The sequence below is a fragment of the Budorcas taxicolor genome, chromosome 25 (genome assembly GCF_023091745.1).
Source record: "Budorcas taxicolor isolate Tak-1 chromosome 25, Takin1.1, whole genome shotgun sequence".
Classification (NCBI taxonomy): Eukaryota; Metazoa; Chordata; class Mammalia; order Artiodactyla; family Bovidae; genus Budorcas; species Budorcas taxicolor.
Genome location: NC_068934.1, coordinates 37,788,264 through 37,803,948, shown reverse-complemented (window position 1 = coordinate 37,803,948; position 15,685 = coordinate 37,788,264). Strand labels below are relative to the sequence as shown.

The window sequence follows — 15,685 nt, the reverse complement described above, 5'->3', positions numbered from 1 at the left end:
AGTAAAGTCACTCAGTCGTGTCCGACTCTTCTGCCCTAAATCTTCGATGCAGACTGGCACCATAGGTGACCCTGATCTCGGCCATTAGACCCACTACCTAAAGCCAGCTGTATGTCCCTGGGCTGTCCCTGAAGTCTTCGCTTTGCCATTTGACAACTTATCCTCCTAGCAATCTCCTCTGCAACTGAGGACCACAAACCACACCTCATGAAGTGGCTAGAAAGACCACATGAGATTATAAATGGTAGCATGGCCCCTAGTATTCATTTTTATGATGTTCTTAGCAGTTTTTTCTTCATGTTGGCAGGTTTCCCATACTCTTAGATGTCCATGCAGATCAGTTTGGTTTTCCAGGCAAGTGACAAAGAAGAGATCACAGTAGAATTCTTTGTATTCTGAGAATTTTCTTAGACCATTCCCTAAGGACAATGATGGAAATAAAAATTTTATCGAGAGATTTGTATTTTTATCAGATCCATTAGTGCCCTAAAGGGGACAATTAGGGCAGGTTAGAGCACATATAACTAGAAGCTCCTGGTCACCACTGCATGCTAAAGGACTAAAGCTTCCCTGAGTACTTGGAGCCAGGAAAGAAGCATGAAGTGGCTTGTGCTCCTCGGGCTGGTGGCCCTCTCAGAGTGCATAGTTATGTATGTATGGGGACTGTAAGTGGCATCATCTTCCTTTCTGGGATTTTTCTTTTTTCTAATTATTCTTCCACCCATCGGGATTAGAAAGGAAAAGAATATTTCCCTAACAGTCTTAAAGTTCAATTCTTACTTGTTGATAAGTACCTTGCTATAGGAACTGTGGGTCCTAGGGTCTTGGCATAGATTTGCATGGTTGCACAACTCTTGGGGTCCAGTTATGTTGTGACCTGTTGAAAATGTAACTCCTTGGAATTGTTCAGTGCACAGCCAGTGCAGATATAGACGTGGTCCTGTGGAATAACATTTTTCTATATTTTATTCAACATGTCCTCTCTGTTCTCTCTCTGCTTCAGTGTATATGTCTATGACTGCATCTCTGTATCTCTCTCATTATGTCTCCATTTCTTTGGAGGCCTCTGTGAGTGCAAATCTCTCTGTGTTGTTTTCTTTGCTTTTAATTTTTTTTTTTTTTGACTTGTCCTTCCTTCTTGAGCCTCTTAATTTCCTTATTTTGTTCCCTATCTCCTGGATTCTTTTTTTCAACCCTCTCTTCTATTTCAACATAGAGAAGGATAGAGCTGCTTAAACATTGTTTTACATCTGACAAGCAGTGTAACCACAGCCAACTCACAATCTTCCTGCATTTCAAATTCCTCCCCTGTAAAAAGAGGATAAGAATTTCCCTTCTACCTCCCTCCCTGACCATCTTGAGAAGGATAGAGTGGGATGGCAACAGCAATGCTAATGGCTGTCATTGTTGAGACTTCCTATTTATCAGGTACTTTATATCCATCACTTCAGTTATCCCCCAAATATTATATTTGGAGGGTGGGAATTATTACTTTCCACCTTTTTACTGAGTGAGAGACTGAGACACCACATGGTTAAATGGCTTACCCAAGATTATGGAACAGAACCTGTATTCAACCACGTGTCTTTGTCATGGTACATGCATAAAATTCTGACAATAAGGTGACACTCATAAAAATGATTGGAAGATACACAGTGCTATTACATGACATTTATACCTTAACAGAGACAGCTAATTGTTGCTTCTTTGTTTTTCCCCCCAATTTTGGTGAAAGAATACCTCTAACAAAAATGAAGACCATGGGAGAAATTCTCAGTGAAAACAACTTGCTGAACATTTTCATGAAGGAACACACTTATAGACTGTCCCAGATTTCTACTGGTAACTCAAATATAACTTCTCTACCCATGAGGAACTTCCTTGATGTGAGTGTGTTGGGGGGATGGGTGCTCCACATGCACCTGGGGCGCGGCCTAGCATTGGGGTTCTTCTGGAGGTGGCAGGTGGGATATTGGGGCTGGGGCTCCTGCAGGAGGCAGAAACACTGAGAAACAGGGACCCCACCCACAAGAGAAGGCATTCTCATCCTCAACTCTTCGTATGTGGTGACTGGGACCAGCAATGACCAAGTGGCAGGTAAAAATCCATTTCTGTGTCAAAGATGTGTCTTTAGTTAGAGGGAGATTGCTCCTTTTAAACTAAGTGAGCCACTCAGTTACAGATGAAGGGTGAGCCATCTCTGGTCAAAAGATAAAGCCAACTGCAGAGCAAGTGTGAATCCTCAGGCAGAAGAGTTCAACTCCCACAGATGCAAGAAACACAGCAGTAAATGTTACTGAACCCCTAATCTATGTAAGGCAATAAGAATCTAAGACTATGGTTATTGTTATTATATTAGAAAAAAGGGCACATTTTGTCTTCAAGAATGCTCATGCCAGCCTGAGAGATAGGCAGAGTAAATACACGTCAAATGACAGGGTTACCTGTGTGGTATTGATTGGACATGGTCTGAGTTTAGAGGGAATGGCTGGGGTTGATCACAGGGGACCTCCTGGAGAAGGAGGTGCTCAGGTTGAGTTCAAAGAGGAGACTAGAGATCTTCTCAAATGAAGGCACCAGGACTTCCCTGGAGGCCCAGTGCTTATGACTCTGGGCTTCCAACGCAGGAGGTACTGCTTCAATGCCTGGTTGTAGAGTCAATAACCTGCATATAGCATAGCACAGGAAAAAATATCAAATGCAGGCACCTCTGTGAGCAAAGGCTGTGAGCTCCATGGTGGTTAGAAAGTGATCTCAGGAGACATGTGACACCCAGAGGGAGGCAGCAGCGTGGGAATCAAGGGGAACCAAATATACACTAACATACTCCTCCTGGACCCTATAGCTCATCTATGTTGGTAATATCACCATTGGAACACCCCCTCAGGAATTCCGGGTTGTCTTTGACACAGGCTCATCTGACTTATGGGTGTCTTCCATCTTTTGCACCAGTCCAGCCTGTTGTGAGTACAGACACCCCAACCTACCTTCTTTCACTTGCCCTGCCACCCTGTTCTACACCCTGGACACCTGCCTGACAGTCATCTCTTGTGTGTGCAGATAAACACAATACCTTCAAGTATAATGAGTCTTCCACCTACCGGCCTACCCAAGAGACCTTCAACATAATCTATGGATCTGGGATAATCAAGGGATTACTTGCTTATGACACCATTCGGGTAATGTATAAACAGAAGTTGAGTCAGGACTGACTATGGAGTGACTGCTGCTTACAAAACAGATACAGGACCAGCTGGAAGAACCTGACCTCCCTTAACTGCCCTAGGGATTGGTCATCCTACGCACAGTGTCCTTTCCCTGGGGACACAGCACCCTTGGTGACATACAAACTCCCAGATTAGTTAACTCAGAGAGTGCCTTGGGCTGTGGACTTGCAGCTCCTCTGCCCATGAGCAGCACAAGTTTCATTTTGCTGGGTGCACGTAGAGGGGGAAAAAGCACTGACGTTTATATTCTCAGACTGTCCTGGACACTTTCAGGTAATAACTGGTTTAATCCTGCAACAACCCCACACAGCAGATGTGTTGATTAGCTAACGATACAGATGAGGAAGCTGAGGTGCAGACAGCAAGCGCTTGCTGAGGTCACACATGTGATAAGTGGTGGAGCTGGGCTGGCTTGTCAGAACCAAAGCTGGTGGTGGTTGTTCGGGGAAAGGATAAAACCAATCTGGGGACCCTGGGTGCAGACAAGCACTTCAGATATCCAGGGTGGATAAGCAGGAGGCCAGAGATGTAGGGGGGCCTGATAAGTGTGTTCTCAATGTATGGGGCCTTTGAGAGTCTAAGAAAACCTATAGCCTGCCTCCCCTCAAAGTACCTGGGTAGTTCCCCTCTATCTCTTACTGTCTCTGTCTCATACACAGTAGCACAAACACACGCATATCCCCAAAAGTGTATTTCCCAGGTAGTAGTTTCATAAGAACCCTGCCAGAAACATTGTAAAATGGACTTCTGTCTTCCTGGGCAGATGCGGAATCCATAATACATAACAATTAATTCAGTCTCCTTCTGTCATCAGATCACAGCGATGCCTAAGAGAAAGCTATCTGCCCTCTACTCATTTTGTCCTCAAGGGGGCACCACTGGGTCCTGACCTGACTCTCTTGCCCCGCCTGTGTAGAAGGCTTGAGGCCAATTTGACTCACACAGAGTAGATGTTTTAACATCTATTACCCACACAAATGGAACCCAAAGTCCCCTCCCAGCTAAGTCTAACTATCTGATGTTCACCGAAGAGAAAGCCGGGCCTCAATTCTTCCCTGAGGATCTAATGGCAGTGCACCCAGCCCAGTCCCAGCCCCACTTAACAAATCTCTAAGTGGGAATACTCTTCTCTCCCACAGATTGGGGACCTTGTTATCACTGACCAGCCATTTGGCTTAAGCCTGGAGGAATAGGGGTTTGAAAGTGCACCCTTTGATGGCATCTTGGGCTTGAACTACCCCCACATGTCCGCCATAGGAGCCATCCCCATCTTTGACAACCTGAAGAAACAAGGTGTCATTTCTGAGCCTGTCTTTGCCTTCTACTTGAGCAAGTAAGTCTGAGCTGGACAAGCCCTCTCTCCAAATTAGCTTGAGATGCTTCAGTGGCAAGAAAATTATCGAATACTTGATACAGAAGTATCCTGAGAGATAATCTGGAAAACTATGGTCCCAGGGCCCCACCTGGCTTCACCCAGGCTTTTATAAATAACATTTTATTGGAACACAACCCTGCTCCTGGGTAAGAGTGGCAGGTTGGCGTAGGTGGTGAAGGGAGAGGAAGACTAACGCAAGGTGTCAGGATATGAGTTGGAAGAAAATGCAACAAGATTTCCAGATGAATTTGAAATGGACGGAAAGAGAGGGACAGTGGAAATCTTCCCTTCCTCTCTAACATTTCACTCAGTGTCCAGGACGGCTACACAATTTGCAGAAGCCAGTGTAAAACCAAATTGTGGAACCCAAACAGAAGTGTGGACCCCCTTTTCAACAAGAATTGGGAATTTCAAGACAGCGATAGCAGAGGTGTGGGCCCTGTTGATGTGGGGCCTCATGGATAGCACAGGTCACAGGCCAGGGAAGCCAACCTTGGGTGAGCCTGAACCCACACCTTTAGCACTCTCAGGCATTGATTTTTCTGGCCTGAGACAAGAGGGAAGCCAAAACCCTTCAGCACACTGTCCTCCGAGGACACTCATGTCGCAGAGTTCCAGGGCCACTTCAGAAGACTGAATGGGTGGAGAGCGGCCAGGTGGCCCAGTTTCTAACCTCCTCTGTGCCACTCGTTAGCCCATGACTGACCTCGGTCCAATTCTCAATCGCTCCTAGTCTCAATTTCTGTATCTGTAAATGGGGACATTATTAGGGCCTTGTTGGGTGGATAAGCACAGCCCTGACAGTGCTGTTGTTACTGTCCTCCAAGGATCCCCTTCTCTCTTCTCTCTACAGATGCAGGGGGAAGGACTGTGTGGTGATGTTTGGTGGCGTGGACAAAGCCTACTACATGGGAGAGCTCAAGTGGGTACCATTGACCCAAGCAGGTGACTGGCGTGTAAACATGGACCGGTAAGCCTTTCCTTCTGAGGGTCACCCCAAGTAATGCTCCCACATATGTACACGGACACAAGCAGATACACACAAATGCACTCACAGACACATAGTCAACAGACATATACACCACCCACAAAGACACAGACAGACACACAGACACATGCAAACACACAAGCAGGCACATAAAAACACAAGCAGACCAATTAAACACACAGACACACTTAAACATGCATAGGCACACAGAGGCACACAAGCAAACACACAGTGACACATACAAACACACAGATACACAAACCACCCATAGGTTCACAATCGCCCCACGCCTCCTGACCAGGGCTCTGACCAGAGTCCTTAACAGGCTCCAGAGAGGCCTGTGCAGCTAGGGGAGGACTGCACTGCTGAGTGTGAGGTAGGGATCACTGTTAGAGGACCCTACAGTGTGGTGAAAAGAGGAACAGGGAGAGTTTTCTCAGCCTGAACAGAGCTGTGATAAGATGACCAACTATTCATGTTTACACAGGACTGAGGAACCTCTCAGTAGGTATAAATGTTGGTTTAAAAACAGGGAAAGTCCTGAATAAATGGGGAACACTGATCTCCTTAAGGAGGAGCTAGCCAGCAGTGGAGAGAGGTTGGCCACAGTCTTGACACCTGAAAGCAACTCATAATAAAAGACACCCTACATGATCATAGCTACCTATTGCCTACCCTGGACACACAGTGCAGCAGATGCTGTAACTGAGTGAATCAGGAAGGAGGGGTCCAGAAATGTCTTGAGAACAAGGGGCAATAATTGATGGGATTCTGTGTAATACCCTCAGAAAAAAGTGGCTCTGTCCTTTGGAGGTTCCATGGGCTACTCAGGTATCGCCTGGCCAAGGCCTCAGTGTCTGAGCTGGGTGAGTGAGCAGTGCTGGGAGACACCCTCTCCCAGGGCAGCCAGTCTTCCCCATCCCTATGAGAATCTGCTGCCCCTGGGAACTTCCATCTTCACTGTGTGTTTGACCCATTTTTGTTTGACATCAGATATAGCTCTCTGATTGTTCTTCATTCATTATTTTCACAGTGTTCATTACTCATTCAACAGACAAGCATTGTGCATCCACTGTGTGCCAGGCACTTTGGGGATCTGATGAGAATAAACTTGCCCTCACATCTAAAAAGGCAAATGTACATGAAGTGACTCACACACACAGTGAATTATCACTTTGGTACATGCTAGACATGAGGAAGGGTCTACAGAGAGGGACCAAGATAAGAGACTGATATACACCACGGGAAAGACTTCCCCAAAATCATGACAATTAAGCAGAACTCTAAAGGATGAGAAGTTATCTAGAAAGGGAAAGGGGGGTCTTCTAAGAAGGAAGACCACCTTGTGTCAAGGTACAAAAGAGCCTGGTGTATTCAACTGCTGCATTTAAGGGTGTCAAGTTGCCATGTCCAGAGCAAAGAAAGAGTCAGGGAAAGAGATGAAGGGATATTCAGGAGACAGTCGGGCAGGGGGCAGCTCTGGGGAGACTCAGAGTAACCTTCATGTCCACTTTGTCCCACTGTCTGGCAGCATCTCCATGAAACGAAACGTTATTGCTTGTTCTGGAGGATGCCATGCTGTTTTGGACACCGGGACATCACTGATACAAGGTCCAACAAGTCTGGTTAATAACATCCAGAGGCTCATCCGTGCCACACCCCATGGTTTCAAGGTGAAGGGTCATGCCAAAGGGTCACTCCCAGTCTCCATGCACAACAAGGATCTCCGGGGCCAACCTCTTTCCCTCTCTCTCTAACAGCACTATATTTCATGTTTTGCCATCAATATCATGCCCTCTCTTATCTTCACCATCAATGGCATCAACTACCCAGTACCAGCTCGAGCCTACATCTTCAAGGTGAGGGGACAGTCCTGAGGGTTTATTCTCAAACTGAAACTTGCAGGAACCTTTTTTGGGGCTGCTGCTGGGAGGAGGGCGCCATCTGCAGGTCTAGTCTCACCATTGCAGGTGCTGCTGAGCCCTGTGGCTGGGCCAGAGCCTCCCACTAAATAAACCACTTGAGAGTAAAGGGCCTTCTGGGACAACGATCTTCCTGAAATAAATGTGGAGACATCACCCGATGCTAGCATGGTGGGAGTCACAAGGAGATGGGAACACTAAGGTCCTCAGTCCTCAAAGAGCTTCAATTCAGAGCTCTCAGATGCATGAACATGGAAAGTCAGCTCTAGCAGTCCCTGTAAATAGGCCATGTGGCATGGGGATGGCTGGGGACAGTCCCAGTGTGTCGTTCCACCCTAGGGATTAACAATCTCCCTTCCCTCTCCGTGTTCCCCTTGTTTGAATGATAAATGACATGGGTACCCGACCCCTTGGTGGAAAGTTTGAATGCTAGAGCACATAAGGGGACCCTGTGACAGGCTTCATGACAGCTCCCAAGGGAGTTCAGAGCAAGCTCTGAAAGGCTCACAGAAGGCTTTGAGGCAGATCCGGAATTTCAGTAATTCTAACCCCCCACCTCATGGAGCTAGCTACAAGGAAGCCCACTTGGTTCTAGGCAAATCTACACTGGATTTCATGCAAATGGCACCCCAAGGTGCTTTGCTAAGGGGCACTGGGCACTTATTAGAGTGATGAGGGCTTCAGACTGATAGGTGCGGGTGGAGCACCAGAGTAAGTCACCCAACCATTCCTGGAGTGGCCAAAGAGGGTGAGTGTGGATCCAAGCAAGCTTCCCAGAGGGCCTGAGCTAAGTCTTAAAGAATGAATTGTAAGCACCTCTGTGAATGTATTTTAAATGGCTAACAAACAGTGAGCTACTGAATACAGCACAGGGAAGTCTGCTCAATGTTATGTGGCAGCCTGGATGGAAGGGGAATCTTTGGGACAAGGATACATGTATATGTATGACTGAGTCACTTTACTGTCCACCTGAAACTCAGAATATTGTTAATTACCTATACTTGAATATGAAAGTAAAAGTTATTTTTTAATAAAGAACAGGTTCTGGGGATGCAGGAGAAGAACCAGCATTCTCTGCAGAGAAAACGAAGAGCAGGAGTCAGAAGGAAAGGAACAGGGAGTGTGAGGAGAACTATGGGATACTCTTGTTTTCGAAAAAATTGTATTGACGTCTGGCGGTTCATGGGGTCGCAAACTGTGGGACACGACTGAATGACTGAACTGAACTGGACTGATGGCTGATCTTCAGTGTTGCCTTAAGTTCTGCCGCACAGCAAACTGACTCAGTTGTACACATACAGAAATACATATTCTTTTTTATTCTTTTTCACTACTGTTTATTGAATATAGTTTCTTGTGCTCTACAGTAGGACTTTGTTGTTTATCATTTCTTTGTATATTGCTTTGTTTCTGATAATCCCAAATTTTCTATCTTCCCATCCTCTATACCCTGCCATATGGCAGCCACATACCTTGGCCCTTTCTCATGTGGGATGAACCCTCACATCCCCAGATGCCGAGAAAATCACCTGATAGTAAGCAAAAGAGTGAAATAAAACCAAGAACTGTGCTGAGCCTGGATATTGAAGGCATTTGCAGGAAAGGGCTCAAGCTGACTGGTGTGTGTCTCTGACCCCCCCAGGATTCTCAAGGCCACTGCTTTACCACCTTTAGAGGAGGCACAGAGCAAGATAACATCTCAGAGACCTGGGTCCTTGGTGAAGTCTTCCTGAGGCTGTATTTCTCAGTTTTTGATCGAGGAAATGACAGGATTGGCCTGGCACAGGCAGTGTAAATCTTGGACTGGTTCAGGAATCAACCAGGCCACTCCTAACACACACTGGCTCACACTTAGGACACTCCTGCCCAGGATGCTGGTGAACTCCATTTGGTGCTCTGCAAACCCTATTCTCAGTAAAGAATAAAATGTTTCACTCTTAATGGTCCTGAAACAAATGGGTGCCTTTGTTTGGGTCTGGGAGGTGCATAATGTTCGGGAAGAATATGGAACCAATTCTGCAATACAAGTGAGAGGAGCCCAACTCCAACTGGCTTCAAAGAAAGGGGAGATTATTTGGAAGGATTCTGGGGATCTGGGACATAGGAACCAGAGCAGATCCAAAGATCTCAGTGCCTGGACCCAAGAAATCAGAAGTCATCAGTTCTCTTTCTCATCCTCACTCTTTCCCCTTGACTGCAAAGAATATAATCAATCTGATTTCAGTATTGACCATCTGGTGATGCCCAGTGTAGAGTCTTCTCTTTTGTTATTGGAAGATGGTGTTTGCTATGACCAGTGCATTCTCTTGGCAAAACTCTGATTACCCTTTGACCTGCTTCATTTTGTACTCCAAGGCCAATTTGTTGATTATGATGACTACTCCAATTCTTCTAAGGGATTCTTGCCCACAGTATAATGGTCATCTGAGTTAATATCCCCCATTCCAGTCCATTTTAGTTTGCTGATTCCTAAAATGTCCACGTTCACTCTTGCCATCTCCTGTTTGACCACTTCCAATTTGCCTTGATTCATGGACCTAACATTCCAGATTCCTATGCAATACTGCTATTTACAGAATTGGACATTGCTTCTATCACCAGTCACATCCACAACTGGGTGCTGTTTTTGCTTTGGCTCTGTCTCTTCATTCTTTCTGGAGTTATTTCTCAACTGATTTCCAGTATCATATTGGGCACCTACCAACCTGGGAAGTTCATCTTTCAGTGTCCTATCTTTTTGCCTTGTCATACTGTTCATGGGTTCTCAAGGCAAGAACATTGAAGTGGTTTGCCATTCCCTTCTCCAGTGGACCATGTTTTTTAGAACTCTCCACCATGATATATCTGCCTTGAGTGGCCCTACATGGCATGGCTCATAGTTTCATTGAGTTTGACAAGGCTTTGATCCACGTGATCAGATTGGTTAGTTTTCTGTGACTGTGGTTTTCATTCTCTCTTTCCTCTGATGGAGAATAAGAGGTGTATGGAAATGTCCTGATGGGAGAGACTAACTGAGGGGGATACTGGGTCTTGCTCTAATGGGTAGGGCCATGTCCAGTTCAGTTAAGTTCAGTCTCTCAGTCTTGTCTGACACTTTGCCACACCATGGAGAGCAGCACACCAGGCCTCCCTGTCCATCACCAACTCCCGAAGTTTACTCAGACTCAAGTCCGTTGAGCTGCTGATGCCATTGAACCATCTCATCTTCTGTTTCCCCCTTCTCCTCTCAGCTTCAATCTTTCCCAGCATCAGGGTCTTTTCAAATGAATCAGTTCTTCAAATCAGGCAGCAAAAGTATTGGAGTTTCAGCTTCAACATCCGTCCTTCCAATGAATATTCATGACTGATTTCCTTCAGGATTGACTGCTTGAATCTCCTCGCAGTCCAAGGGACTCTCAAGAATCTTCTCCAATACCACAGTTCAAAAGCACCAATTCCTTGGTGCTCAGCATACTTTATAGTCCAAATCTAACACCTATACATGATTACTGTAAAAACCATAGCTTTGACTAGACAGATCTTTGTTGGTAAAGCAATGTCTCTGCTTTTTAATATGCAGTCTAGGTTGGTCATAACTTTTTTTCCAAGGAGTAAGCTCTTTTAATTTCATGGCTACAGACATCATCTGCACTGATTTTGGAGCTCCCCAAGATATAGTTTTCATTCCAATCCCTAAGAAAGACAATGCCAAAGAATGCTCAAACTACCACACAATTGCAGCCATCTCACACACTAGGACAGTAATGCTCAAAATTCTCCAAGACAGGCTTCAGCAATACATGAACCATGAACTTCCAGATGTTCAAGCTGGTTTTAGAAAAGGCAGAGGAACCAGAGATCAAATTGCCAACATCTGCCGGATTATCAAAAAAGCAAGAGAGTTCCAGGAAAACATTTATTTCTGCTTTATTGACTATGCCCAAGCCTTTGACTGTAGATCACAATAAATGTGTAAAATTCTGAAAGAGATGGGAATACCAGACCACCTGACATGCCTCTTGAGAAACCTATATGCAGGTCAGGAAGCAACAGTTAGAACTGGACATGGAACAACAGACTGATTCCAAACAGGAAAAGGAGTACATCAAGGCTGTATATTGTCACCCTGCTTATTTAACTTATATGCAGAGTACACCATGAGAAATGCTGGACTGGAAGAAACACAAGCTGGAATCAAGATTGCCAGGAGAAATATCAATAATCTCAAATAGTACCACCCTTATGGCAGAAAGTGAAGAAGAACTAAAGAGCCTCTTGATAAAAGTGAAACAGGAGAGTATAACAGTTGGCTTAAAGTTCAACATTCAGAAAAAAAAAAAAAGATAATGGCATCCAGTCCTATCACTTCATGGCAAATAGATGGGGAAACAGTGCAAACAGAGGCAGACTATTTTGGGGGGCTCCAAAATCACTGCAGATGGTGACTGCAGCCATGATATAAAAAGATGCTTACTCCTCAGAAGAAAAGTTATGACCAACCTAGACAGCATATTAAAAAGCAGAGACATTACTTTGCCAACAAAGGTCCATCTAGTCCAGGCTATGGTTTTTCCAGTGGTCATGTATGGACGTGAGAGTTGGACCATAAAGAAGGCTGAGCACTGAAGAATTGATGCTTTCAAAATGTGATGTTGGAGAAGACTCTAGAGAGTCCCTTGGACAGCAAGAAGGTCAAACCAGTCCATCCTAAAGGAAATCAGTCCTGAATATTCATTGGAAGGACTGATGCTGAAGCTGAAGCTCCAGTACTTTGGCCACCTGATGTGAAAAGCCAATCCATTGGAAAAGACCCTGATGCTGCGAAAGATTGAAGGCAGGAGGAGAAGGGGACGGCAGAGGATGAGATGGTTGGATGGCATCACTGACTCAATGGACCCGAGTTTGAGCAAGCTCTGGGAGTTGGTGAAGGACAGGGAAGCCTGGCGAGAAGCAGTCCATGAGGTCACAAAGAGTTGGACATGACTGAGTGACTGAACAACAACAAGATAAAGTCTCTCACTGTTTCCATTGTTTCCGCATGTATTTGCCATGAAATGACAGGACCAGATGCCATGATCTTAGTTTTCTGAATGTTGAGCTTTAAGCCAACTTTTTCACTCTCCTCTTTCATTTTCATCAACAAGCTCTGTAGTTCTTCATTTTCGGCCATAAGGTTGGATCATCTGATTATCTGAGGTTTTGCCAAGAGAACGCACTGGTCATAGCAAACATCCTCTTCCAACAACAGAAGAGGAGACTTTACACATGGACATCACCAGATGGTCAACACCGAAATCAGATTGATTATATTTTTTGCAGCCAAAGATGGAGAAGCTCTATACAAGTGAAAAAACAAGACCGGGAGCTAACTGTGGCTCAGATCAGTTCAGTTCAGTTCAGTTCAGTCGCTCAGTCGTGTCCAACTCTTTGCGACCCCATGAATTGCAGCACACCAGGCCTCCCTGTCCATCACCGTCTCCCGGAGTTCACTCAGACTCACGTCCATTGAGTCCGTGATGCCATCCAGCCATCTCATCCTGGGTCGTCCCCTTCTCCTCCTGCCCCCAATCTCTCCCAGCATCAGAGTCTTTTCCAATGAGTCAACTCTTCACATCAGGTGGCCAAAGTACTGGAGTTTCAGTGTTAGCATCATTCCTTCCAAGGAAATCCCAGGGCTGATCTCCTTCAGAATGGACTGGTTGGAGCTCCCTGCAGTCCAAGGGACACTTAAGAGTCTTCTGCAACACCACAGTTCAAACACATCAATTCTTCGGCGCTCAGCCTTCTTCACAGTCCAACTCTCACATCCATACATGACCACAGGAAAAACCATAGCCTTGACCAGACAGACCTTAGTCGGCAAAGTAATGTCTCCGCTTTTGAATATACTATCTAAATAGGTCATACCTTTTCTTCCAAGGAGTAAACGTCTTTTAATTTCATGGCTGCAGTCACCATCTGCAGTGATTTCGGAGAAGAAGAAGTGAGAAGTGAGTCGCTCAGTCGTGTCCGATGCTTTGCGATGCCATAGACTGTAGCGTACCAGGCTCCTCTGTCCATGGGATTTTCCAGGCAACAGTACTGGAGTGGATTGCCATTTCCTTCTCCAGCAGTGATTTTGGAGCCCAAAAAAATAAAGTCTGACACTGTTTCTACTGTTTCCCCATCTATTTCCCTTGAAGTGATGGGATCAGATGCCATGATCTTTGTTTTCTGAATGTTGAGCTTTAAACCAACTTTTTCACTCTCCTCTTTCACTTTCATCAAGAGGCTTTTTAGTTCCTCTTCACTTTCTGCCATAAGGGTGGTGTTATCTGCATATCTGAGGTTATTGATATTTCTCCCGGCAATCTGGATTCCAGCTTGTGTTTCTTCCAGTCCAGCATTTCTCATGATGTACTCTGCATAGAAGTTAAATAAGCAGGGTGACAATATACAACCTTGACGTACTCCTTTTCCTATTTGGAACCAGTCTGTTGTTCCATGTCCAGTTCTAACTGTGCTTCCTGACCTGCATACAGATTTCTCAAGAGGCATGTCAGGTGGTCTGGTATTCCCATCTCTTTCAGAATTTTCCACAGTTTCTTGTGATCCACACAATCAAAGGCTTGGGCATAGTCAATAAAGCAGAAGTAGATGTTTTTCTGGAACTCCCTTGCTTTTTCCACGATCCAGCGGATGTTGGCAATTTGATCTCTGGTTCCTCTGCCTTTTCTAAAACCAGATCATGAACTCCTTATTGCCAAATTCAGACTTAAATTGAAGAAAGTAGGGAAAACCACTACACCATTCATGTACGACCTAAATCAAATCCCTTATGATTATACAGTGGAAATGAGAAATAGATTTAAGGGACTAGATCTGATCTAGATAGAGTGCCTGGTGAACTATGGATGGAGATTCATGGCATTGTACAGGAGACAGGGATCAAGACCATCCCCATGGAAAAGAAATGTAAAAAAGCAAAATGACTGTCTGGTGAGGGCTTACAAATAGCTGTGAAAAGGGAAGCAAAAAGCAAAGGAGAAAAGGAAAGATATAAGCATCTGAATTCAGAGTTCCAAAGAATAGCAAGAAGAGATAAGAAAGCCTTCCTCAGCGATAAATGAAAAGAAATAGATGAAAACAACAGAATAGGAAAGACTAGAGATCTCTTCAAGAAAATTAGAGATACCAAGGCAAAATTTCATGCAAAGGTAGGCTCTATAAAGGACAAAAATGGTATGGACCTAACAGAAGCAGAAGATATTAAGAAGAGGTGGCAAGAATACACAGAAGAAGTGTACAAAAAAGATCTTCACAACCCAGATAATCATGATGGTGTGATCACTAACCTGAGCCAGACATTCTGGAATGTGAAGTCAAGTGGGCCTTAGAAAGCATCACTACGAACAAAGTTAGTGGAGGTGATGGAATTCCACTGGAGCTATTTCAAATCCTGAAAGATGATGCTGTGAAAGTGCTGCACTCAATATACCAGCAAGTTTGGAAAACTCAGCAGTGGCCACAGGACTGGAAAAGGTCAGTTTTCATTGCTCAAACTACCACACAATTGCATTCATCTCACATGCTAGTAAAGTAATGCTCAAAATTCTCCAAGCCAGGCTTCAGCAATACGTGAACCATGAACTCCCTGATGTTCAAGCTGGTTTTAGAAAAGGCAGAGGAACCAGAGATCAAATTGCCAACATCTGCTGGATCATGGAAAAAGCGAGAGAGTTCCAGAAAAACATCTATTTCTGTTTTATTGACTATGCCCAATCCTTTGACTGTGTGGATTACAATAAACTGTGGAAATTTTTGAAAGAGATGGGAATACCAGACCACCTGACATGCCTCTAGAGAAACCTATATGCGGGTCAGAAAGCAACAGTTAGAACTGGACATGGAACAACAGACTGGTTCCAAACAGGAAAAGGAGTACATCAAGGCTGTATATTGTCACCCTGCTTATTTAACTTATATGCAGAGTACATCATGAGAAATGCTGGACTGGAAGAAGCACAAGCTGGAATCAAGACTGCTGGGAGAAATATCAATAACCTCTGATATGCAAATGACACCACCCTTATGGCAGAAAGTGAAGAGGAACTAAAAAGCCTCTTGATGAAAGTGAAAGAGGAGAGTGAAAAAGTTGGCTTAAAGCCCAGCATTCAGAAAACAAAGATCATGGCATCTGGTCCCATCACTTCAA

General features: G+C 44.8%; 1 pseudogene; it reads left to right on the top strand.

Moving 5' to 3' along the window:
* Positions 1-561: 561 nt before the first annotated feature.
* Positions 562-9,307, top strand: LOC128068981 (pregnancy-associated glycoprotein 1-like; annotated as a pseudogene).
* Positions 9,308-15,685: the final 6,378 nt, after the last annotated feature.